The 27,543-nt window shown below is 43.9% G+C and overlaps 1 protein-coding gene across 1 annotated transcript in view; it reads left to right on the top strand.

Annotated features, from left to right (window-relative positions):
- Window positions 1-27,543, top strand: part of MARCHF3 (membrane associated ring-CH-type finger 3) — a 142,696-nt gene that overhangs the window by 76,074 nt on the left and 39,079 nt on the right. The window lies entirely within an intron of this gene.

The raw sequence follows: 27,543 nt of genomic DNA, 5'->3' as shown, positions 1-27,543 counted from the left end.
AGTGCTGCCCAGGACACTTGTGGATTTTACAAGCCACCAGTAAGTCACCCCCCAGAGTAGGAGAAACACCGTCCCAGACTAGCAGGATACAGGTGCGTGTAGGGGGGCGGGGGCTGCAAAACAGGTCCTCCCAGGAGAACGTGCGCCTCTGCTCTGTGGTTGGCTAGCCTGCGCCTGACCGTCTGCCCCCCGCCTCCCCCCGGCCCCGCAACTCTGAGGAGCCCGGCAGGTGCTGCGCGCTTTCCCTGCGGCATCTCGACCACCGCCAGGAGGTCTGAGCCCCGGAATGACCCTCATCGTATCGATGAGCCTCAGCTGACGTAAGAAGCTGGAGGTGCCAGCTGGGAGAGCCAGATTGCAAACGCTATAGCTGTGAACCCGCTCGTAACCTTGACCCTACCTGCTCAAAGCCCACTGGCAGCCACTCATTGCCCGCAGGGTCAGGTTGAACTTCTTAACCTCCCTCTGTACCTTCATTTTACTCCTTTCCTCCTCCTTCCCTCTGCACTACAGCCCGAGGGAAGTTCCTTCAGCGGCGCTAACACTCTGGGACTTGCCAGAACTCTCTTCTCCCTTCCCTTTGCTTGGTGGACAATCATATTTAGACCATATCTGGGTATCAGCTTAAACCTCATTTTCTCTGGGACCTGTGCCCACCGCCCACCCCATCCCCCAGCCATGATAAGTGCCTCCCTGTGCACTTCCACACACGGTGCGCTTTTCTCTGTCCTGGTGCATATGCGTCCATATCCAGGGGTGAGCTAGTAAATGTTCAGCAACCAGCTCTGTGAGGAAAAGGGGAGGGAGGTGTGATGTAGCATTTGGCCATTTCCTGGTGTAAATACTTCCACGGTTGCCAATTTGAAGCCATCAACATGGCTTCACTGAATGTGAACTTGGAAAGGTGTCAGTGGGATGGTGCAAGCAGGCTCCAGCACATACCACTGGACGTGTGTCTTACCCTCTCTGACCTGGGGGAAGGCAAGGGTCATCTCTGTCTTGTTGACCAATGTATATCTCCTCAGTGAATAAGAAGGGCAGGCAAGGGCAAGAAAATGGGCTGGTAGTCAGACGTACTAAGATCGCGAAATGTGTTGCTACTTCACAATGACTAAGGAAGGAATGGGAGAGGCAAGGATAAAGGCCGGGTGTAATAAAAATAATAATCAGCAGGGAGCGCCTGGGTGGCTCGGTTGAGCGTCCATCTTCCCCTCACTGTGTGATCTTGAGGTTTGTAAGTTTGAGCCCCGCACTGGAGTCGCTGCTATCAGCCCAGTGCCTGCTTTGGATCCTCTGTCTCCTTCTCTCTCTGCCCCTCCCCCACTCCCACTCATGCTTTCTCAAAAAATAAACATTTAGAAAAAAATAACAATAATAATCAACAATACCTGCTTCCTTACAGACTATACTATATTTCCATACCCTCTGCATCATGTGATTGTTTTCACAGAAAATTTATGAGAGGCATTATTTCATAGGTGAAGAAACTATCTCCCCAAAGGTGTAGTAATCGACCCAGGATTACACAGTTCACACCTGAGCTAGAGCAAAGGTCTCTTGAGTTTTAGCCCCACATCCCTTTACTGTTCAGGGTGGTTTCCCGTATCAACATTCCTGCTCACTGTGAGAAAACAGGCATTTGGGCACAAGCAGGGATTGGAGTAAGGAAGATAATGGTGCAGGGAAGAGCAAGAACTGCCCAGGTGTGAGGAACGTCGTGCATGTGCACACAGGCCAGCACACATGGGACACAGTATCTTGGGAAAGGAATACCGAGTGAGTGACAGAGCCACTGGTGACAAGACCCCTCAGCAGTGGGAGATGGGATGTGAGCGCTTAAGAGTGGGGCTTAAACAAAGCAATCCTGAAAAAGAAAACCAAAGCTGGAGGCATCACAATCCCGGACTTGAAGCTGTATTACAAAGCTGTACTCATCAAGACAGTATGGTACTAGCAGAAGAACAGACACTCAGATCAGTGGAACAGAATAGAGAACCCAGAAATAGACCCACAAACGTATGGCCAACCCATCTTTGGCAAAGCAGGAAAGAATATTCAGTGGAATAAAGATAGTCTCTTCAGCAAATGGTGTTGGGAAAACTGCACAGCAACATGTGGAAGAATGAACCCAGACCACTTTCTTATACCATACACAAAAATAAACTCAAAATAGATGAAAGACCTAAATGTAAGACAGGAAGCCATCAAAATCCTAGAGGAGGTAACAGGCAACAACCTTTTTGACCTCGGCTGCAGCAACTTCTTACTTGACGTGTCTCTGGAGGCAAAGGAAACAAAAGCAGAAATCAACTATTGGGACTTCATCAAATAAAAAGCTTGTGCACAGCAAAGGAAAGTCAGCAAAACTAAAAAGCAACTGATGGAATGGGAGAAGATATTTACAAATGATGTATCAGATACAGGGTTAGTATCCAAGATCTATAAAGAANCTGCTTCCGATTTTGTCTCCGTCTTTGCCCCTCCTTGACTCAGGCTCTCTCTCTCTCTCAAAAATAAACAAACAGTAAAAAAGAAAAAAAAAAAAAAAACCTTACAAACTCAACACCCAAAAAACAAATAATCCAGTGAAGAAATGGGCAAAAGACATGAATAGACACATTTCCAAAGAAGACGTCCAGATGGCTAACAGACACATAAAAAGATGCTTAACATCACTCATCATCAGGGAAATACAAATCAAAACCACAATGAGATACCACCTCACACCTGTCAGAATGGCTAAAATTAACAACTCTGGCAACAACAGCTGTTAGGATGCAGAGAAAGAAGAACACTTTTGNGAAATGGGCAAAAGACATGAATAGACACATTTCCAAAGAAGACGTCCAGATGGCTAACAGACACATAAAAAGATGCTTAACATCACTCATCATCAGGGAAATACAAATCAAAACCACAATGAGATACCACCTCACACCTGTCAGAATGGCTAAAATTAACAACTCTGGCAACAACAGCTGTTAGTGAGGATGCAGAGAAAGAAGAACACTTTTCCATTGCTGGTGGGAATGCAAACCAGTGCAGCCACTCTGTAAAACAGTGTTCCTCAAAAAATTTGAGGTTCCTCAAAAAATTAAAAATAGGGGCGCCTGGGTGGCTCAGTTGGTTAAGCATCCAGCTTCGGCTCAGGTCATGATCTCATGATGGGGGTTCGAGCCCTACATGGGGCTCTGTGCTGACAGCTCAGACTTGGAGCCTACTTCAGATTCTGTGTCTCCCTCTCTTTCTGCCCTCCCCATCTCACGTTCTGTCTCTCTCTGTCAAAAATAAACATTAAAAAATTAAAAATAGAACTACCTTATGATCCAGCAATTGCACTACTAGGTATTTATCAAAAAGATAAATTCAGAGGGGCACATGCACCCCAATGTGTATAGCAGCACTATTGACAATAGCCAAAGTATGGAAAGAGCCCAAATGTCCATCGACAGATGACTGGATAAAGAAGATGTGGTACACACACACACACACACACATATACACACAATGGAATATTGCTCAGCCATCAAAAAATGAAGTCTTGCCATCTGCAACAATGTGGGTGGAACTGGAGTGTATTATCTAAGCAAAATAAGTCGGTCAGAGAAAGACAAACATCATATGGTTTCACTCATATGTGGAATTTAAGGTACAAAACAGATGAACAAAAGGGAAGGGAAGCAAAAATAAGATAAAAACAGAGAGGGGCAAACCATGAGAGACTCTTAAATACAGAGAACAAACTGAGGGTTGCTGGTGGGGTGTTGGTGGGGAAAGGTCTACAGATGTGAGAAGCATTAAGGAGGACCCTTGTTGGGATGAGCACTGGGTGTTCTATGTAAGTGATGAATCACTAAATTTTATTCCTCAAATCATTATTACACTATATGTTAACTAACTTGGATTTAAATTTTTTTTTTAAAGTGAGGTTTAAAGAATCCAATACCTGGGTTCAGATTCTGTTCCACCCCTTTTCTGTGTGACCTTGGTCTTCTAACCTTTCTGTGCCATCATTTTCTGCTACTGCTAATCAGCCCTCAGAGGATTGCTATGAAGATTAAATTAGATAATCCATGGCAAATGCTTAGAGCAGGGATTCTTATATAGTGCACCCTCAATATTATTCTTCTATCTTCCATTGCAATGTGTTTTTTTTTTTTTTATCTTTTCTACAAGGCACTGAGGTACTTTCTCATGTGTTATTGATGTCAATCATGGGAAAAGAAAACCTTGCAATGGAGTAGTGCTGTTAGTACAAGTAGAGATATGGTGCTACCTGGTGTTTGAACTCAGTGTGTTTCTGAGAAAGTTGCCAAACATGTAAAAAAAAAAATTAAATGAATGAATGAATGAATAAGTAAGTCTTGAGGCACCTGGGTGGCTCGATCAGTTGAGCATCTGACTCTTGATTTCAGCTTGGGTCATGATCTCACAGTTCGTGAGTTTTAGTCCCACGTCAGACTCTGCACCGACAGTGTGAAGCCTGATTGGAATTCTCTCTCTCCCTCTCTCTCTGCCCCTCCTGTGTTCTCTCTCTCTCTCTCTTTCTCTCTCTTTCTTTCTCAAAATAAATAAATAGACTTGAAAAGAAAAAATGTCTTGAGATAGTCACAGAATTTGAACGAAAGCCAGTGATCACTGGGACTTTTCCCATAGAAAGCACTAAGGATTTCCCTTTTTCATGTAGATTCACAAGCGGCTTGACATGGCCTAAGACATGCTTTGCAAAAGACAGTCATGAGTAAATTGTACAGAGACGTTAAATTTCATCTAATATAAATGACTTACCGTGTATCATTTTCCTACCCTGTGCGGTGTATAGTTATATCTCTGTGTTTATTTGTATGTCTGTGTCTACAGTCCTCACTTTAGATGGTAAATTACCTTCAGGGCAGGGCCCATGTTTGCTTTTGAACCAAGCGAATGGTCTTTACATTCTTAAAATTACATTACAAAACTAAAACAAAGATTAGTATTTTGTGATGTGTAAAGATATATGAAATTCAAATTTTATTTTCCGTAAGTAAAGTTTTATTTGAAGTTGTTTTTTTTTTAATAGCCAGGCGATGTAGCTGATATTGCCGGTGGCCTTTTTCACACTACAATGGCGGAGTTGAGTCTTTGTAACAGAGATCATATGGCCTGTCTGTGAAGCCTAAAATATTTCCTCTCCGGCTCTTCACAGAAAAGGCTTGCTGACTTCTGTTCTAAAATAACTAGTAGATTCCCTAAGAAGTTGCTACCCCGGCCCCTATTGAGATTCAAGGTTGCGACTGCTTCTCAAACCCCACAGGGAAGGAAACCGTGCTGTGATGCCATTTTTAAAAATGTTTACTTATGTACTTTGAGAGGGAGAGAACACACACGTGCCTGTCCACACAAGCTGGGAAGGAGCAGAGTTAGAGGGAGAGAGGGAGAATCCCAAACAGTCTCTCTGCTCTCAGCCCGGAGCCGATGTGAGGCTCAATCCCATGACCCTGAGCTCATGACCTGAGCCTAAATCAAGTCAGACGCTCAAGTGACTGAGCCACCCAGGTGCCCCTGGGCTGCCATTTTTTTAAACCCACAATGTGATTAAATAGCTCCAAATGCTCAAGAAGGCTTCCTTGCAGTGTCTAAGAGAGCTGTAATGGGGATAGGAAGGTAATTTTAGGTAAGAAATACAAGGCAGGAAGACCCCAACCTTGAGCCTCAGCACCATGATTCTCTAAACAAACCAGCAACGGTGGGCAACATCGCACCGGGCCCTTTAGATCAGCTAACATGACAATAACATCGTTGTAAGATACCGTCACTGCGGGCCGGCCCCAGAGAGCACCTAACTCTCATTTCCTTCCCAGACCTCTTCCACAGGCTGGGAGCGAGCAATGGTGGCTGCAGGTCCCGGTGGCTCCTAACAGCGCCACCAGCAGAGGGGACCCCCCCACCCCCGCCCCCAGACCCTTGCATGAAGCTGTCGCCGCCGATAAGCCAACAAATGAATGAAGGAGTGTGCTTTTTTGGGGTCAGGGCCCAAACGCAAACAGTGCCTCTGCCAGAATCGGCCTGAACCTAGATGTAGGTCAGTCCCGCCTGACTCAGACTCTACGCCGAGGGACGCTATCATCACGTATATGACACATGCTTTGGCTTAAGTTTTGAAAAACCAAGCACAATTCTGAAAACTGTTCCTAACAAAGTATGAAGTTTCCCACCTGTTTGGTTTTTTTCTTTCCTTTTTTCCTATTTATTACACCTCCCTGTTGGGTGGATGACGTCAGCATTTTTCTCCACAGTTCAGAGAAGGCAACAACTTTTTTAAAACCTAGGTTTGAACTTCTAATCTCACCTGCAGAGTTAGGAAGTTCCTGAAAGGCGGCTCAGCACAAAGGGGCTTAAGAGAACGGAGGCCTCATTTTCCACACTTGCACTTGAGGATCTCTCTCTTTCCAGAGTACTTAGTAATTGTTTATCAGTTTCCTGTGAAATTCTGAACGTAACTTTGCTGAACCAGAGTAAGTTGTAAGGCACTAACGGCAGTTTTACCTGAATTACAAAAATAAACATCTCTGTCCGTTCAGTGATGACGTGCTCTCAACACTGTGTTCTTTCTAAAATAGGAAATGGGGTAGAGTTTTGTGAACTGGTCGTTTTATATTTTCCATCACTCCTAGCGAAGCTCATTAATTTTTTTTAATGCTTATTTATTTTTGAGAAAGAGAGCGCCAGCGGGGGAGGGGCAGAGGGACAGAGGACCCAAAGGAGGGCTCTGCTCCGACAGCACAGAGCCCAGCACGGCTCCTGAGGTGATGACCTGTGCTGAAGTAGGGAGCTCAACTGGCTGAGCCACCCGGGCGCCCCACGCTCATTCATTTTTGAAAAGGAAAGCTTCCGGGGCACCTGGGTGGCTCAGTCGGTGAAGCGTTCGACTTCAGCTCAGGTCATGATCTCACGGTTCGTGGGTTCTGGACCCATGTTGGGCTCTGTGCTGACAGCTAGCTCAGAGCCTGGAGACTGTTATGGATTCTGTATCTCCCTCTCTCTCTGACCCTCTCCTGCTCACACTGTCTCTCTTTCTCTCTCTCTAAGAAAGAAATAAAACATTAAAAATTTTTTTTGAAAAGCAAAGCTTCTCACAATGATCTACTTTTTAAAAAATAAGCAAAAAAACCAAACCCATAATACATAGCTTCACTAACAATGAGAATGGCCATCCAGCAAAATATATATATTTCTCACTGTTTAGCGTGGAAGATCAGTTTAATTGAGGCTGTATCAGTGTTAAGGAGAAAAGGAGATTAGGCATGATCTCCTGATGGATACAGAGTAGAATTTCTCCACTCAATCCTTATTATTCTTGGATTTCACAACTGAGAATTCACCTACTTTTGCTAAAATTTATTTGCAACCCCAGAAATCAATACTTGCAGTGCCTTCACGGTGATTTGCGGACATGCACAGGGTAGTAAAAAATTCGAGTCACCTGACACACATGTTTCCAGCTGAGGTCGAGCAAGGTGACACTTGGCTCTTTCAGATCTCATAATGTAAACAAGGGTCCTTTTCCCAGTGTGCCTGTGCGGGGTTTTTGTTGGTGATTTTGCCCTTTAAAATGGCAGAAATGCTGATGTGCCTTCTAGTGTTCTAAGCACGAGAACACTATGATATGTCTCCCAGAGAAAATAGAAGTTCCATAACTTGCAGTATCTAACTTATAAAAGGAGTCAAATAAGTTTCATTCAGGCATGAGCTGTAGTACTGTGGGCCCTGGGTTCACTGTTAATGAATCAACAAAACATATTAAGTAAGTATCTTTAAACAGAAACACACATAAAGTAAGGTTGTAGACTGATCAACTGACAAAAATGTTACGCCCCGAGCCTTGCAGGAACCCGGTGCTGGGTTTCTGTTAGGAGCCATGGTTCAACGTTGGCTAGTACAGCATTCACAGTAATTTACAGAATATAACGACCTCAAATAAAAGGAATCCATGGTGTTTGGATTTCCTTTCCATTCAGTTCTCTCATACGGGGCTTCAGTACCTTTAGTCCAGGAGAATCTCTGGCTGTTAAAATTACGATTTTTTAAGTAATTGTAACACGTATTTTCAAAACACCAACAAGGATGTCTTCCAATTCTTCCAAGATAATTACAGCTGTCTTATTTTTGAATACTGTCCCATGTTCCCAAGTGAGTCGTACTGAAGCCGGTCACTCCTCCCAACAGTATAGCTAAGGTTAGGGGATAAGAAGGAAATGAGGAAACAGCCAGGGGATTGCTAGTTGCTACTTTGTGTTCTTTCATCTCAACCACTCCAAAGACCTTTTTTCCACCCTGGCCAAACAGTTTATACCGTTTGGAAAGCCTTCCTCTCAAATGAAAAAGAAAGGGTATGAGGGACCGGGAGCTTATATAGGTGAGATGTTGGTCCTCACTTTCTCTAATAGGGAAGGTACATCCAACAGGGAAGTGTTGTCTGTGAAAAATTATTAAAGACAGAGTTACAGCCGAGGATCACCTGTTAGAATCAACCCTGGCATAAGGTTCTGTGTGTTGTAGAATTGGACACCGACTGGAATTTGTACCTGTTATTACAAGAATCCAAAAAACGGGGAATGTCTGGCAACCTTCATGAGGTTTTCTAAGAAAAAAAGCCATTTGCAAGTTTAGTGACTAATGTATCCACAGAATTCACTTTTATTCAAAGAGAGGACAATCTTAGACTTCTCCCCTACTCCCCAGATACCTGATTATAATAGCCAAGGAGATGACTGTAGTTTTTTTTCCTTGTTTGTAAGAAATAAGGAAAATTATTTATTTTGGCCTCTGAAAAACTGAGGAACTATGACATTTTCTTCATTGTAATGCACACGTGAAGTTATTTCCCTCAAACCAGATTCTAATTTTCTATAATTCAGTAGGACAGCTCGCAGAACTTTCTTGCCTACAGTTTGAAAGTGCTACAGGGAAAAATTAAATCATGGCACAAAAAGGGAAGGGAATGAGTTGTGATACCCAGCAAAATATGTGGTGACTCACAGATAGGAAAAGAAATTTCATCTGCAGCCTGAGACTTTGGGAATACTAACGAAAGTGACTTGGCTTTCAGGGTTTTTTTTTTTTTTCGTATTTTCTCCCTTTTGTACCCCACGTTAACTCCCAACTTGGGGGGCGGTGGGGGAGGGGAGTTCAAGAGAATCAGATCAGCAGAGCTGAAAATTATGCTCCCCTCTCCTCTAAGTTGGTAAAATGTGAATCGAAAAAGTCTGAGGTACTCATCAATGTCAGTGATGGCCACTGAAACTGCATATTATAAAAGTTAATCATGAAATCTTGTAGCTGTTACACACTGTCTTGCCCAAGCATTAAATACCAAGAATTCTTCCTGTTTCAAAATCTGAGGCTTATCAAAAGATCATGTACTTTTCCCTCAAGCAAAGGCAATCCTACTCAATGCATTAGGAAATCCTGAAGGTTTTTTTTTGTGGAATATACTTGTCATATGGAGAAATCACCAACTTTGTTAGCTCCAACTTTGGAGGGGGGGGAAAAGTTTTCACTTTTGTTCCTCTTGCCCTAGACTTCCTTACCACCCCAGCCAGAATGCCAAAGGGCACGCTGCATCACGTATACACTTCATCGGTATTAAATAATAATTATAGGAACAGGGCATAGAAATTGGGATCAGAGAGGGGCGCCTGGGTGGCTCAGTTGGCTAAGTGTCCGACTTTTGGACAATTTCAGCTCAGGTCATGATCTCATGGTTCGTGGGTTCGAGCCCTGTGTTGGGCTCTGCATTGGTACTTCAGAACCTGCTTGGGATTCTCTCTCTCTGCCCTTCCCCCACTCATACTGTCTCAGTCTCTCTCAAAATAAATAAATAAACTTTTAAAAAAATCCTAAAGAAATTGGGGTCAGAGATGGAGTTACCAAGTTTTTCCACTAACTTCAGGGTGCTGGGAAAATCATAGAATTCCTTTGCTTTGGTTTCCTCATTTCTGAAACAAGTTAAAATATCCACCAGTTCTTGTAAGGCCACATGGTTTAAATATACAATTGATGGGCAGGCAGTTTGGATATAGAAATTCCAAACAGGAATGATAAGTGATGCTTTAGAAAAGTTTGGCTGATTATTACAGCTCCTGTTTATAGATTTGCCTTCTCTAGCAAGGATATGACTCACGTTAAGTATATGGATTTTTCATCTAAATTGGCATGTCCCTGGTTAAAAAGAAACAAGCTAACCAAATGTTAATTTAGGCACATTGTATTTATGTGGGGGGGGGACAGGGAAGAGAGTATCCTGGGTCATTTTATCCCTCCGCTGTTGACATCTGTGGCTGCCACCAAGGTGGGGGAGGACGGGCCACAGGAGGATTCTCTCGTGAACCTGGTGTTGGACACTATCGATGACCGTGTTACATCGCTGCAGTGCTTTGTACTTGGGGGCATTTGCACGGTTACCATTCCATTTTATTCTGACAATATCCTGAAGGGCTCCTTGAGGATGACTTCGTTCTTGTGTATTACTGATGAAGAGCCAGAGCTGAGGGAATATCACTGGTACAGTGGGGTCCCCATGCCTGTCCCAGGCGAAGCGCCAGCACCTCTGGGGGCCGACCCATGGGTCTTCCCACTAAACCAGCTTCTTCCTGGAGCAGGCTGCCTGGGAGAGGGGTTGTTGATACCCTGGGTATCTCTAATGTCATGTCTGCACCTAGGGAATAAAGGAAATCCTCTTGGTTGCTTTTGGATTATTTATGATGAGGACACAGGCTTTTCTGAGTTTAGGGTTGGCTTGCTCAGGTTTGGTTCCTGTGTTTTTCGTTTGTTTTTTCCGAAGGTGGTTTAATGTGTTTCCCCTCTTGAGGGCTATATCCTTTTTATCCTAAATATGATAAAAATACATTTTATTTTGGAAAATTCAAGGAACATAAACAATAAAACGAAACAAGAATTGCTTATTACCTAGAGAAAACCACTGTTCACATACTGATATGGCATCTTTCTCCCTTTGGTAGTTGAAATTATAGACATAAATATTTATATAGCCTACTTTTTTCATATGGCCTTATAGCCTTCTATTGTATTTTCCAGTGCCAGTAAACCTGTAGTATAAAAGTAATGTGAATGGCCCCACCAATAATCCACGAAATGGGTATACTCTGTTTATTTAATCTTTCCCCCACTGTTGGGCAAGTTGTCTGTGATACTTGAAAGGAACACTGGAGAATATAAAAGAGCATGAATTGTGCATACATCCCTATTTGCACTTCTGATTATGCCCCTAAAATGGATTCCATAAAGAAATGTCCATAAAGACATTAATATCGTAAAAAAAAGATTCCTAAAAAGAAAGGTATGGCCATTTTAAGACTAGCGGTAGAAACCACCAAAATGGCTTTGCACTGTGTGAAGGCTCGTCACGCTTGCGGAGGAGAGCCCATGTGGCCCCTGCCCAGCACTCCCCAGTCGTCCACCGTCTGGATGTGTCACCAAGGATTACAGTTACCTTTCACAAGAAGGTAATTGGGAATTTGGCTAAATTTTGCTTTATGGATTTTAAAGTATGTATATACATAGATACTTTTTAGATTATCACCTCTTTGCTGTTTCCTGCTGTATTATTCACTGTTCTTCAGAGAAGCATAGCCAATAGAATAGGAGATAATAGATTGATGATGATGATGATAGATAGATAGATAGATAGATAGATAGATAGATAGATAGACAGATAGATAAAGATAGCTATAAAGACATTCATTGTAAGGAATTAACTCGTGTGATTATGGAGGCTGACAGGTTTCAAGATCTGCAGGATGAACTGGCAAGATGGAAACCCAGAAGGGCCAGTGATGTAAAGTCTAGGTCAAGTCTGCTCAATCTAGCAGATTTGAGACCCAAGGAAAGCCAGTGTTTCATTCAGTGAGAATCTGAAGGCAGGAAAAAGCACATCCAGGTGCAAAGGCAGTCAGGCAGGAGTTACTCTCTCTCATTCAAGGGAGAGTCAACCTTTTGTTTTATTCAGGTCTTCACCTTATTGAATGAGACCCACCCACATCAGGGAGAGCAATCCACTTTACTTGGTCTATGGATTTAAATGTGAAACTCATCCAAAAATAACCCTCACAGAAACACCCAGAATAGTATTTGACCGAATATCTGGGCACCCTGTGGCCCAGTCAAATTGACACATAAAATTAACCATTACACCCTCAATCTTGTGTCTCCTTGGCCTGCCTACCCATCCCAACCATTCCCTGCAAATGACTCTGAATAGCAACTGTTTTTTCTTCTTTACAATAGCTGTTTTTGTGGTTTTGTTACTTTGTATCATTCAGAAACAGAAGGGACTCCCTTACTCAACTTGTGAACGTGGTATCTTTTGACAAATAGAAACCTGACTGTATGATGGTTAGATTGCAACACCAGCTCCTAAGAGCCCAGTCACCTGAATATGAAAGTAATAGTACCTTTTCAACGTTAGCCAGCCATTTTATCACCATGGGGAAAAAAATCTATCCGTGATTTCCAAGTCAGGGCCCCAGAAAGATCCACCTTCCACCATGCTCCTACTCACGCGGCAAATTAGGAACCTAGGCCTGGGTAGATGTAATCTTTGAGCCTCAGATCCTCCTTCCCTGCACTTTCAAAGGCTTCTGAATGGATGGGGAAATGGGAATGGCTTTACCTCTGAAGTAGTTTGTATCTTCATCTACTTAGTCATTTTTTCTTGTATTCATTCATTCTTTCATTTTTTTTTTTAAAACAACACACTCCATGTCAGCTTAAGGAGACTATGTGCATAGTGAATAGGGGTGAATAGGAAGGGAAATTAGAGGTTCTTTATTTTAGAGATACTTGCAAGCCATGTTTAGGTTAAGAGTTCAAATTCATAGTCCGCCTATTCAAGTTCATAGAAGCGCCTGATTCCAAGTCTGGTCACGAACAAAAGGATTATTCAGGATTCTCCTTCAATAAAAAACTCCACACACAAAAAAGGATTATTCAAGATCCAAGGAAAAAAATAAAAGGTAGGCAAAGAGGGAATACTGGACTGCCTAGAAGTAGGGGTTCCCAGGGTGGTTCAGTCAGCTAAGCATCCAGTCATGATCCCAAGGTCATGAGATTGAGCCCCACGTTGGACTCTGCACCCCTCTCCCCTGCTGTTTGTCTCTCAAAAAGAAAAAAAAAAAACACTTAAAAAAGAAGTCAGATAGGAGGGATTGTGCTTCTAAGTAAGAGAACCGTGTCAGCCCTGTGTTGCATGACTTTAAACTTGGATCCAGAATTTGATATCAAGACAGTGAATTCATTTATTCATTCAGTGAGTCAGCAGATATTTTTAAGTGCTCATTATATGCTAGGCACTTATTTAAAAGTATTGGGTCTTTTTGCAACGACATGGACAGATCTAGAGAACATAATGCTAAGCGAAGTAAGTCAGAGAAAGACAAATGCCATCTGATTTCACTCATATATGGAATTTAAGAAACAAAACAAACGAGGGGCACCTGGATGACCCAGGCAGTTAAGTGACTGGCTCTTGATTTTGGCTCAGGTCATGATCTCATGGTTCATGGGGTCGAGCCCCACTTTGGACTCTGCACGGGGCCTGCTTGGGATTCTCTGTCTGCTCCTCCTGCATGCTCTTTCGCTCTCTCTCTCAAAATTAAGTAAGTAAGCTTAAAAAACAAATGAAGAAAAAAAGAGACTAACCAAAAAACAGACTCTTAACTAGAGAACTGATGGTTACCAGAGGGTCGGGGGGGAGGGTGGGGCAGGACTAGTGAAACAGGAAGGGGATTAAGGCTACACTTGCCACGATAAGCACTGAGTCTAGAGCAGTGTTAATCACTCTATTGTACACCTGAAATAATACAACAGTGTATATTAACTATACTGGAGTTAATTTTTGTAACTAAAATTTAAAAAAAATTTAAACCATTAGATCTTAATAATATTGTTTTAAAAAAAGAAGAAGAAGAAGAAGGTAGAGAAGAGCTAGAAGGTAGAGGGAAGAACTATAAACTATACCTTTTAGTGTGGTCTTCCCAATGACTGCATTACCATTAAAGAAGATTGCTCATGTAAAGAAACCGCACATGTTTTGTAGTTTAAAAAATAATGCAGTTTACTGAAGCAGATTGGAGCTTTATTCCTTGAAACTAATAAAGGAGGCTTATGGGAGTTGGAAAGAAATAAAGGGAATGACTTTACAATCATTTGTAGATGCACAAGTATCTTTAGATGGCCTTTTTACTCTTTTTAATGAAACTATCCAAAAACCTCCACAGTAATGGGTAATTCACCTAGGAACTCATCTTCATTACTTGTGTAATTTTTAATTCTACAAGGTTTTAGTTTCGTGTACATCAGAAACCACTTAAGGGCTGTAAAAAGATACAGAAGAGAACGCTACATTTAGAGCAGAAAACTCTGTTATCGAATTTACCATAGTGATCATCGGTTGTAAATCTAAGGAATCAGTCCAATTTATGAATAGACCAAGCTAGAGAAATCAGCATGCCTCATTTGTATACATACACACTGTCATCATGGATTAGCTTTGGTTGCATTTTCTCCCATGGCAAACAGGACACGTATTTTATGCCACCTTGAAGGGAGAACTTCATAAAAAGCATGATACAGAGTATTTAACCTCTTTCAAGTGTCCAGATCCCTACAACCCTGATATCCAAAAAGTTGTGCATTTCCCTTTCTGCATATCCCTGCTTTACTGAAAGAACATGTATTTCTCCCTCATGTATCTAGTAAACATCTAAGTGGGCCCAGTGCTGAGCACTGTGTAAACAACATAAAGAGAGGGCCTGTTTTTAGGAGTGTTGACATCAAGGGATAGAAGTGAAATGACAGACTCAGTTTAATTCTCTCCTCTGTTGTTAGGAAAGTACTGAGAAAAAAGGACCATTCATTCCTGTGTGTCCATATTAAATGCTTCAGGGTAGCTACCTCATTCTGGGGCCAAAATGGTACCTGGCTCTTAGGGAAACCCACAGAGGATCAAGGGAAGGTTCCAAGAGTAATGTGGCCTGGCTGGCTCTCCAGAGCCTCAGATTTGCCCTCCAGCAAAAACAAAGGGAGACAGTTTTATATTCTTTATTGTATTGATGCTATGTTTTGGGGTTTTTTGGGTTTTTTAAAAATATTTTATTTATTTTTGAGAGAGAGATAGAGACAGCATGAGCACGGGATGGTCAGAGAGAGAGGGAGACACAGAACTGAAAACAGGCTCCAGGCTCTTAGCTGTCAGCACAGAGCCTGATGTGGGACTCAAACCCACGAACTGTGAGATCATGACCTGAGCTGAAGTCGGACGCTTAACCGACTGAGCCACCCAGGTGCCCCTTGATGCTATGTTTTAAGGTAATACTCTCTTCATACTTCACCTTCTACTAATAACTAATTTCTTTTAGATTCCTAGTATGCCTCTGTGTGTGTGTGTGTGTGTGTGTGTGTGTGTGTGTGTGTGTTGTATTGTGTTCTGTCTCAACCCACTGTTCCCCTGGAAAGTTCTGGCCCATCTGTCCCAGCCCAGGATCGCACCACCTAGTGGCAGGATTCATCAGGCCTACCTCTGTCCCTCTCCAGAGCTTCATGTATATTCTAATAATAATGACAGAGACCACTGAGCAAGGCACTTTACATACCTGCCCGCTGATGGCGTGACGACTCTGTAAGGAAGTCATTCTTTCTTTCTCACAGATGGGCAGACTGATGTGCAGGGAAGTCAAGTCACTTATCCAAAACCGAGCCCTGGTATCCGGTGGCAAGAGCCAGTATTCAAAACCGTGTGCCTGATTCCTCAGTTTGTGGGTTGTTTTAGTTTGGGTTTTTTGCTTCCCTGCTCTGCCTGTCAGAGCGCTTTGTTGCCTCCCTTATTAGTGTCAGTACTGTAATAAATGTCTCTTGGCTTGAACACAAATACTGAAAGCAAAAGTGTCCCCTGGAGACACTTGAAGTTGCCGTGGCCCTGGCCCAATCATTGCAGCGATCAGTGTTTGCTATCTCCTTTAGAACATGGTTTCATTTCATTCTCGAATATGAGATGGGCACCATTTCCTCCTCCCCGCTTGACGAGTCATAACTGGTTGACGGGAGAGCCAGGATTCGAACCAACAGTGCTCAGCTCCACATCCCACAGGCTGCATCACGGCAGCAGAGAGAGCTTTCCCCCACTTTGTATTTTAGAAAGAGAATTGTTAACACTTTTTAGAGGGGAGGCTAGTGATTTCTGGCTTCTGTTCTAGTCAAGTTGACTGTTGTCACTGGATGTGACGGTACCTGCTCTCCTCCTGCTGTGCTCATATGATAGCTTTGCGGTGCGGGTTACACTTCAGTAGTCCCCAGGCTCCGTGGCTAAAGTCCACAATGGTAAGATTTTATGGTGACTAGTTAGCATTAAGATGGCGTTATACTATAATCACTAACTGAATACATGGAAGTTTTATTGGATTTGAGAAAATAAAGAGGGTATTATATGGGGCCTCTGTGTGTGTATGGGGTGGGGGAGAGAGAGAGAGAGAGAGAGTGTGTGTGTGTGTGTGCACGCGCGCGCGCATATGTGCTGGAAGATATGCATTAGCCAAGAAGTCAGGGCCTGAAAATACTCCTGGAGGTCTAAATATCTGAGTAACAATATTACTTTCTGACAGAGAACTATTTACTAGAAAGATTCTCAGTAGGAACCGAATTGCTTTTATTGGTTTATTTATAGTGTGCACTCCCTGTTTCACCTCTCTTTCAAAAAGAGGGTATTTGCGCTTTTTCAGAATGTGTGAAAGTCCTCCATCTGCAGAGTCTGGGAAGATGTTTGTCTGCCAGTTCCTTGGTTCAGCAGCTCTCAGGGAGTTCCAGTGAAGCCTCTGGGAGGGGGAAGGGGAAGGCGGGAGGGGGGGCAGGGGGAGCTTCCATCCGACTGCTCCTCTTTGGCATGCATTCCCTAAGCCATCCCCCTCCTGCTTAGAGCAGGATCCCCACCCTGGCATCTGCAGGGCCACTTAGGAAGCTCTGATTCCGTCTGCCTGTTACCCCTCTTCTCACTGCTTTATTATTCTGCACTCAATTTCAAACTAAATAGAAATGCAGATGGGCACATGAGCATCTAGGTTTCCCAAAATACACATTTTTCATGAGTGTTTCCCTCTTGAAGTGTGTGGACAGAGCTAGCATATTATCTCCCCATTATCACTCTGTTTTAATGTCTAACTGACAGGTGCCTGTCAGTAAAACAAGGCAGTAATGGGCAGAAAATGCCTCTGCTCTTAGAGAGCCAAAAAAGAGAGGCCCTGGATTCCTGTCAGTCTCTGAGACACTCATCAGGCATTTGTTAAACACTTATAAATGCCTCTTTGGGGAATACCCATGAATGGCCTAAATGTTTTCACCCTTATTAGTGAGAAGAAGGAAAGGCAGCTGTTGCCCATACATGGGCAGATTTCACCCACAGTGGGTATTTGTCCCCCCGTGGAAGCTTGCCGCATCCGTTCACGTGTTATTGCCACAACCCGGGAGCACGGTGTGGCCAAGCCAGAGGGCACCTGCAGGCTTCATTCGGTGAGAATGGCTTCCCGATGGGTCAGGGACAAGGTCCAACCGATATAGGCCCAGTGGCCTCCGCTAGTCAGTCTGAAGCTGTGCGGTTCTGCCAATCTGTGTCCTTCAGATGTATCCAGTAAATAATATGACAGTGGAAGTCTACGGGGGCAAGTGACACCAAGCAGTCTGTGTCACAGTAAACCGAATCAGATTTCTTCTCATTTTCCTAAGAGATTAGTCAATGCCGAAGGCCTCTGTCTCCAAACGATGTTCGGCTTAAGGAAAGACTTATATCAGCCATCAAGACAAAGTCGGACACCCGGGGTGCCTGGGTGGCTCAGTCGGGTAAGCGTCTACCTTTGGCNAAAAAAAAAAATAAAAAAAAAAAAAAAAAAAAGACAAAGTAAGGCACCAAAGCAGGTAAGGGAACCAATGCTCGGCCTTCTTACTGAGAGTGCTCAATGGCAGAGACCAGGCCCTTGACCTATTTTGTGTTCATTTAAATCACAAGTCCAGCTCCCAGTACCAGAAGAAGGGTTAGTTATGGTGAGATGGTCTGATTTTTTTTTTAATTTCAGTAAAAACAGGTGGACTTTTAAGAATACCACACACAATAACAAAACAACTCAGTTACTATAGCATGTAACTAAGGCACAGATTCCTTACTCTGAAAATTGGCAATCAAAGGAAAGAATTAAGCAGTGATCATTCCTTTTCTATGCAAATCAGATTTCAGCATAACCAGATTGCACTGGTTGGTGAAGGAAAGTTCTTTACAGAATTCTTGCTACGAAAGGTGAAGGGAAGTTTGACTTGGAAAAGCTTAATTTTGTGGCCCCCAAATAAAAGAATGGCTTCAAGCGACTGTCATCCATGGATGCAATCATTAGACCATTAGAATATCGATGGGGAAGGTCACATTGAGGGAATCATCTGCCATCGCTGGATCCCACTAAAAGTGGGACACCCATTAGGTGCCCCCTGATGTGATGCAATTAGAGGTACACAGCGTCACCTATGAGCTATGGTTACCTAAGAGTCGAATTGGAACTCAATTAAGCTCTCTTAAATGTTTACAGAAAACATAGGGGATAGAGGAACAAACTAAATGATACCACAAGAAAGCAGATTTAGAATGTGGCTTTCTTCAGCAAGATAGTGGCATGGGGAAGAAAAGGAGGTGGCAAATAAGAGGTATGTAAATAGATATGTAATGTTACAACCTGGGGCGCCTTGGTGGCTCAGTTTATTAAGCATCTGACTCTTTATCACAGCTCAGGTCATGATCTCATGGTTCACGAGATCAAGCCCTGCATTGGGCTCTGCACTGACAGCACAGAGCCTGCTTGGGATTCTGTCTCCCTCTCTCTCTGCCCCTCCTCAACTCACACAGTCTCTCTGTTTCTCTCTCTCTCTCAAAATAAATAAACACTGTTAAAAATTTTTAATTTAATTTAAAAGTTACATCTTATTTCGATTATTTAAATAAACTACCCATAACAGACTTTATTGAGAGAATGGAGAAATTTGAATACAGTTTGGGTATTAGATGATATTAGTGGATTATTAAGTTTGTTAGATTGTGACAGTGACTTGTGGTTATATAAGAAAATTTCCATATTTGTAGAATGTCCATAATTTATTCTGAAGTATATAAGGGGTAAAATGACAATTTCTAGGATTTACCTAAAAATCTTATTGAGGGGGGCACCTGGGTGGCTCAGTTGCTTAAGCATCCTACTTCTGATTTCAGCTTAGATCATGATCTCACAGTTCATGGGATCAAACCCTGATATCAGCACAGAGCCTGCTTGGGATTCTCTCTCTCATTCTCTCTCTCTCTCTCTCCCCCTATCTCTCTCTGCCCCTCTGCCGGTCACATGCACACATGCACACATGTTTTTTCAAAATAAATAAAAACCTTAAAAAAAATCTTAATAGGAAAGAAAAAAAGGAGGGAAAGAGAAACAAGTGTGGCAAATTTTTGATTCATTGTTAAGTTGGCACGATGGAACATATATATGTCAGGTTACTTAATATTCTCTCTGCTTGAAATTTTTCATGCTAAAAATATTAAGGAAAAGAATAACAGATCTCTCAGAGGTGCTAGTGTGTAGATCCACGGGGCTGTGACTAGAAAAAGGCCATTATCTGATGATCAAAAAAATGTTATTTTTTTCCTTACATTTTGAAGATACCCTTTTTTAAAAGAAATATTTGTTTTGTTAGCTTTTGGGGGTTAGTCACTAGAAACCAATTCCATTGAGTTACATCAAGCAACTGGAGGGGAATTTGGGTAACAAATAGTCTCTGGTGGGAAAGTGAATGCTGATCTTAGCCAGAATAACTTGCTTTCTTCAGCATCTACAGCGGTTGATCTCCAGGGACTTATCTGGCTACATGTGTTTTTCACATTTATTAGTGAAATTGGAGATTCAAGAATAAAACACAGTCCTCAGGAACATTTTGTTAATTTGTGACACACTAGAGATTTTTTAGCCCATAAAGCAAATGAATGAGTTCCGTGGGGGCATAACTGTTATTTTCACCCTGGAAGGCAGTAAAGACCCACTGTATTTATTAAGCACTTAGAGAATGGAAAATGAATAGGGCTATGAAAATAGAAAAATATACCCACACTATTGCTATTAATAGTGTAATTTTTTTTTGGTCTGTTCTGAAGGAAAACCCATCAGATGAAAATTTAATAGTAAAGATAGACCTCTGTGTCATATTTGACTGTTTTATCTTGGATAAGAATTTAATTCACTGCCAATATAAAGTTGCTTTGTTTCTGTCAAACAGGCTGGATTAGGTTGGGGAAACTCACCTCTCCTTTTTGGCAGGGCTGGAGATTTGGAAATGAACAGGCCAGACACTTGATTCAGGATCTTCTTTCTAAGTGGCCGCAGGGCCTAAGTGGATGTTCTGGTGCAAACAGCCCTCCGTGTGAGCTTACATGCGGGGATATTTCTAACAGGCTTTAAAAATACTTAGCTGTGGGGCGCCTGGGTGGCTCAGTCGGTTAAGCGTCCGACTTCGGCTCAGGTCATGATCTCGCGGTTAATAGGTTCGATCCCTGCATCGGGTTCTGTGCCGACAGCTCAGAACCTGGAGCCTATTTCAGATTCTGTGTCTCCCTCTCTCTCTGCCCCTCCCCCACTCATGTTCTGTCTCTCTCTGTCTCAAAAATAAATAAACTATAAAATAAATAAATAAGTAAATACTCAGCTGCTGGGGCACCCAGGTGGCTCATTCAGTTGAGCATCCGACTCTTCATCTCAGCTCAGGTCATGATCTCCTAGTTTGTGAGTTCGAGCCCCACGTTGGGCTCTGCACTGACAGCACAGAGCCAGCTTGGGATTCTGTCTCTCTCCTCTCTGCCTGCCATGCGCGCTCTCTCAAAATAAATTTAAAAAATAAACTTTAAAAATTAAAAATAACATACTCACCGGCACAGGTGGTGTGGGGACAGAACAGGCTAGTCCTCACACTGAAAAAGTCTAGATGAAGCCGATACTCCAACAGATGGGGGCTGTGTGAGATGCAGGGATTGATGTCAAGATGCGTGGTCAGCTGGGCCAGGCAGTGAAAGGAGCAAGGGCAAAGAGGGGGCATATGCTCCCATGAAGACAAAGTAACTCCTCAGAGACTCTTTTGAAGGAGTTCGTTGACTGCTTGCCATCGAGGTAGGTAGGACGTAAGAAAGAGGCCTCGTTCCCTGCCAGTATCGTGATGAATAAGAATCCAGGATACACTGTGGAGAGATTAAGTGAGAAAGTGATCTCGGGTAACTAAGCCCTTGGCTGTGTGTTGCTTTTTTGTGTGCTTGTTTGTATCTTGATTTAAAAGACCAGACCCATTTATTTTCGGGAAGCACTAAAAAAGAAGCTGTGGCTTGTCTCTGCATGTATGAGTATACGTGTGAGTGTGTGTAGCATAACAGAGATGAAGAGCCGAGAAGAGTCATTCCAGGGGGATGTTTTTGGGCTTTTTAGCTATATTTACACAAGACTGTCAAAGCAGATGTCAGCGGCTGTGCTTCCGTGAGATGTTCACTTAGGTAGCAAGGAGGGCTATAGAGGGGATGAGCCAGGCAAGGGGTCTGGAAGGAACCTCTCACACCCTCCCTGGCCCCCAGCTGTTGTAAGCTGACCCTGCTGCACTACAGTCTTAAAGTGCTGTCCCTTACCAAGTGCCTTCCACATTCCAGCCATACACCTATCCCAGGGCCTCAGCGTCAGGGAGGAAAATGAGGCTTAGGGCCAAGTATGTCTCTTCCATTGATAATTGCTGGGTGGCGTTAAAGGCCAGCGCCCTGTCCCCTTCCCCCCACCATCCCAGAGTGCTTCTGGCCCCAAAGCCAAAGATGTACAAAGGCAACGCAAAGACACCCAGGGCCTGCGACACATCTCTAGACCACATGTGAAAGAACCGTGGAATTTGGGGGGCTTTTGGTATTATGAAGCACATGATAGGGAGTTCCTCCGTAATGCCAAAGCCAGGGCTGAAAAACAGAATCCAGAGAGTTTTCATCTTTACTCTGCATGTGCCTTAATATTCCTCATCAAGCCAAGTAACACCAGTTAACCTTGCACCAAAGCCAAGGGTAATGCAGCCAAGTCTCTTGGGACCTCAAGGGCCTGGAGGCGCTGCAACAAGGCCTGGGCCCCCAGAACCTGGTGGAATGTAGACGTTGGACATGACCCTGGGAGAGGGCAAGACCGCAGTCTCCCCGTGGTCTTGGTGAAATGCTGATGGGGAAAGCCCCAAGGAACCCTGGCTGAAAATATGCTAACAGCCTGCTTTGCTTTAGCAGGGGGGAGGCTGAGGCTGGGCACACCCGCACACCTAGCACTGGGCTGTTTGCCCAGAAGAGGGTGAGTGAGGTACAACTTCAAAGAGCCCCAAATCAACCTCCGTTATGGTGGGCGTTCACTTGGATGCTGGTAGAAAATGGGTCTGAGTGAAGCCACAGACCAAGGACTTCTGCTTCTTAGAGCGCAAGCGTATTCTGCCCTCATTTGTAGCTGAAACGTTTATTCCCTGTATCCCCAGATATCCTAGTCCGCGCCCTATAACCTCCACGTTTTCCTTATGCTGGACAGGTAGCTGTTCGGCACGGGGCACACTGAATGTCATTTGAAGAACACGCTTTTCTTTTTCATCTCCCAGTGATGTCCCGTGAACGTCTTATTCTCTTTTGCCTGCTCCCTTCTATGGCTTTTAAACATGTTTAAACTTTTCTGATGTGTCCTGATTGCTCCCCAGTCCCCAGAACTCATCAGGGAGGCCTGCCCCACCCCTGACCCCCCCTCGGGAAGCAGGGGTCTGTATCCTGAAACCAGTTGTTATTTACAAGTGTAATTCAGCTGTCGCTGTGTCTTTGAACACCCAGGGTAGTTGTGGGATTTTTAATTGCCATTTTCATCTATATAATTAAAATGAAATGAAAAAATAGATAGCCTCCAAAATCTGAATTAATTTTATGAGTACTTCTTGAGGGGAAAAAAATTTGTATAAACACGATAATTGTTACTTGATTTGCCTTCAGCTGAACGAGAGGATTTTACCTGCCTGAAGAGAAAATTAGTAATTTTAAATGAAAATCAAAAAAAAAAGGCGAGTCTGATACTTCTGGTGCTTCTTGCGGCTGAGAATCAAAAGTAATAACATGGATGGAGAATCAAAAATAATAACAGGGAAATGATAAATCACTCTGGGTATAACTTTCAAATAGGACACTGTGTGACTGGAACTCTCTGGATCCAACTTGCCTTAACGCTGGTCTGGGTTTTTTACCCCCCTTCATTCGTCAGTGGTGTTTACACTTTCCTCAAGAAAATGTCTTTACCCTCAAATCAAAGCCTCCTTAATGCTCAGAAACAAGCATTTCGCCTGCTTACTCTGCTGTGCAAGTGTGACCGTGTACACACAAGCAGAACATAATGAGGACACAAAAAGGCAAGTATTTTTTTGTTGTTGTTTAATCCACTGGGCCAGCCCGAGTGGCAGTGTGCACACTCATGAAGCGCCTGACGGACATGTTTATAAAGACTTGGACGGTCACTTTATTTGGAATGACAAACCCTCCGCTCCACATAATGAGGTCAGTGAAGCATCCAGAAAAGAAACGTGTAATTTGGTAGCGTGGGTCTGTAAGCACAGCCCTGCCGAGGCTATTTCAGTTTAATGAAGCAGCTACTTTGCTGCTACACACTCTTAGTGAATAGCCTCCTTGGCGTGTTTTTGAAAACTTAAAATGTTGTTGGTAATCGTGCCCCAGCAATCTCCCTGGAGACCCTTTGTGCCCTGTCCTCAGAAGAAATATGCCGCTTTTATGTGTTAATGGTTTTGAAATTAGTCATTTGGTCCATTTTCATTGGAAAGGAAGGTCGGTGTGTGTGATTTCCCGCCTGCTTTCATTTTCTCTGAACATTCTGGAGACTCCCAAGTCAGTTCATCAGGCATGCAGGGCACTGTCTGGTTATAACATGCCTCAAACGCCGGGGAAATGTTCTATCAAAGAGCATTCCTATTCTCAGAGACTGTTCTTTGAATTCAGAGTCTCAAAGTCTCCCTCAGAGGGGAAAGTTCCTGGACAAGCCATTATTGCTTTTTTGTTTGTTCGTTTCAATCACCAGCTGACTTGTACTGTCCGCTCATTGGTCTCTTAGAGGAGGCCTTGCCCCCTGAATATGCAGCCCCTCTCGGAAGGCGAAGGGACACCTTAGAGATACTTCCTGAGGCAGATTTTGCTCGTGTAAAACTGAGGTCCACCTTCCGAATCCCCGACCAGGGTGAAGGATGTGCAGTTCTCTGGGAGCGGAAAGCCATCTAGCCAGTTGTGCATTTCCATCCTCCCTGCACCCCGCAGATTTAGGGCAGTTTCCCCTGAGTCAGCAAAGGTGTGATTGCTAGTAGAAAGATGCCTTGACCTCACGGCTCTGCAGCCCTGAAGAGGGTCTGGGGAACACTCCTCAAGAGATGCAAAGCCTGGCTTGAAATGCCTGGACCCTAACCATCAGCAACATCAAAGGACTACCTAGTAATCTCAAAAAATGTTTCTCTGAGCAGATAAAACAATGACTACATTTGCTTCTTGGATTTGCTTTGTTGACTGACTCTGGTTATGCTCTAGAAGAGCACCCTTCTAGAACATACTGAGACCTGAGGGGCCTACTCCTTAAAAATCTCAGGCATTATCAGGATTGAATTTAGAGGTCCATTCTTGCCACATACTGCCTCTCCAGACTTGGGCTTGCTCAGTCCACTGCCCAGGCAGCCTTCCTGACCAGGTTAGTGCCAGCTAACACGCTCGTATTTTCACCTTTAAACCCCATGGTAATTCGTACACCCAAACAGACTTGCCAACATAACAGATTGCTCCCCCAAACAGTCTTGTTGTCCTAAAGCTAAAAGACTCAAGTTGACTTGCCACTGAAAATACAGTTCTGATCGAAGCAGGCCTGAAAAAGGCACTTGGGGGGGTGGCTTGCATTTTACTTTCTAGTACGCTTATCACATGCTACATAAGCTAAGATGATAACAAATAAACCCAAGTATCTCAAACAAAATAGCAGGTTTTCATCGTATACCTTCACGAAACATTCTCACGGACAAGCGAAAACCTGTGTTTGGGGTCTGAAGGAGACAGGGCTGAGGAGGAGAAGGGGACATACAGGGAAGAGGGTCCCTCTGTGCTCTGTCACCAAGAGAGATGGAACGGTACCACGTCAGGGCTCAAGCAGCATCCAAAAGTACAGCGTGGTGGAAACTGACCAGTCGCGGGGCGGGGGAAGGTAGTTTTTAAAGAGAGAAACAAGATGCAACTCAGCGTAGAAAAAGAGCAGGAGTGAAGGTTAACGTGGCAAGAATCCCCTGCCAACATGCCTCATCCCAGCTTACAAAGCATGTTCACATGTATTATCTTCGGCCTCACAAACAGCCCCATCAAGTGGCTCAGGAAGTAGTAGTACCTTTATTCTAAATATGCAAGAAATCTCAGCAAAGCCTGAGAGGCTGAGTGATTTCCCTCGGTGAGTGATGAGCCAAGGCGCAGAGGTGGGTGTCCTGCCTCCGAGAACAGAGCTTTCTCCCGTAACTCAGTGATCCTCAGGGAGGTTCTGGGGGCTGCTGGGGCCAGGGGGCTGAGGAGGTGAACAGAGGGCCCCTGCCTTCCCCTCCCCCACGCCCTCCGGCCGCATCTTCATGGTGCCAGCCGTGTTCCCATGGAAATCGCTTACCAAAGGCAGACTGTTCAGAAACATGGCAGCAATTAGCCGCAGCCTGGTTGGGTCCTTGCTTTGGTAAAACCTCTACTGTCCTTTAATGGGGTCACAGCTTAACAGACAGGCTTTTTTTTTTAACAATGGTCTCATCAGGCTTTCATTCATTTAGCCACTCCCTCCTCTTTTGCCGGCTCCCTCTCCTGCACCCAGTGCCATCTTTTTCACCGTGTGCAGATGGATTTGGCCGATGCCAAATCATGTTCTATTCACAGCCTCAGAAAGAAAGAATACAAGGTGTTAAGCCTGGCCAACAAAGGACCTGTCCTACCAGTGCAATCTGATGTTCAAGTTTACACAGACACGCCGCCCCCCACGGGCACTGTGGTTTTGTCCTGAACAATCCCAGACAGCAGAATTCTTGGGTGAACAAGGAAGACACGTTCCCACAAGAGCAGCAGTGTTGATATGAAAGGGGTCGAATTGGCACTTGAAATTTTGCAGAAAGATCAGTGGAAGCCCAGCGAGGCTACAAACCGACAGTTCAGCTCTTTGTAGCATCCACAGCAACAGCCTACTGTTTTCCCAGGTGGCCGTGAAGGAGACAGGGAAATGCAGTGGGCCATTTGTCACTGCCCCCAATGCAACATATGTATACCAATTGGTGCATGCAGCCTACAGAGACCCACTCCTGCCCCAGGTCTGGCCTAGGTCTTTGCACTTCCTTTTGACCGAGGCTGGGGAGAAAGTGCTCGCTAATCTCTCCTCCACCTGGGGAGATGACTAGATCCACTCTGGTAGGGTCGGAACCAACTTAGCCCTTACCCCCCATGATCTCAGGTGCCCATGCTCTGCATAATCCCTTGTATCCAGTTTTCAATTCAAGATATGATCTTTTAGGGGCGCCTGGATGGCTCAGTGGGTTAAGCATCCAACTCTTGATTTTGGCTCAGGTCGTGATCTCGTGTTGGTGGGATCAAGCCCCACCTCAGGTTCCATGCTGAGCATCCCTGGAGCCTGCTTAAGATTCTCTGTCTCTCTCCCTTCCTCTCTCTCTGCCCCTCCCCTGCTTGTGCTCTGTCTCTCTCAAAGTAAATAAGTAAACATTTAAAAACAAACAAACAAATAAAAGACACGGTCTCTTAGAAGTGTGGGAATGCATCATGGGCATGCCAGGCTTTGTACCTCAAGATTTTTATTCTGATGTGTGGTGGTCCGTGAATATGGTGGTGTATCTTCAGTGAGTGCTAGACTGAAGGGTCATGTTAGTCAGGTCCCAAGTTGGGTTCAGGGCTGGCTTGCAGGAGAAGGTAACGTAGAGGAGCCTTCCGTCTACGCTCAGCCTGGTGCCCAGCACCCACTGTGAATGAAATGAGCTGATCAGACAGCTGATGATCCCTTTTGCCTTTGACAAGAGAAATGAAATGAAGTATATCATCCAGAAGTGAAATTACAGATATAAAAAAAGTTTAAAGGGAACTCTACTTCTCAAATTGTTTTAAGGGCATTTTGTTGCAGATTTAGGTCATATATTTAGAATTGCTTCCTTCGATGAGAACTTAATCTGGATTATAAGTGAACAAACTTGAGGACATTGTGTGCCTGAGTGATGTCCCATCACTAGAGTTAGCCTAATTACTCACAGCCTGGGTCTCATCTTCTCCCTGTGTGCATGTCTCCTCTGGCTCCTTCCCATGCCATCGAACATTGGGAGGGAGTGTTTGGTCCTATGAGTTGAAGTTATGCAAAACCCAAAAATAGACTCTCAGAGTGCATC

This window comes from Crocuta crocuta, unplaced genomic scaffold (assembly GCF_008692635.1).
Source record: "Crocuta crocuta isolate KB4526 unplaced genomic scaffold, BGI_CrCroc_1.0 scaffold64, whole genome shotgun sequence".
In the NCBI taxonomy this organism is placed as follows: Eukaryota; Metazoa; Chordata; class Mammalia; order Carnivora; family Hyaenidae; genus Crocuta; species Crocuta crocuta.
This window is presented reverse-complemented; position numbering and strand designations above follow the sequence as displayed.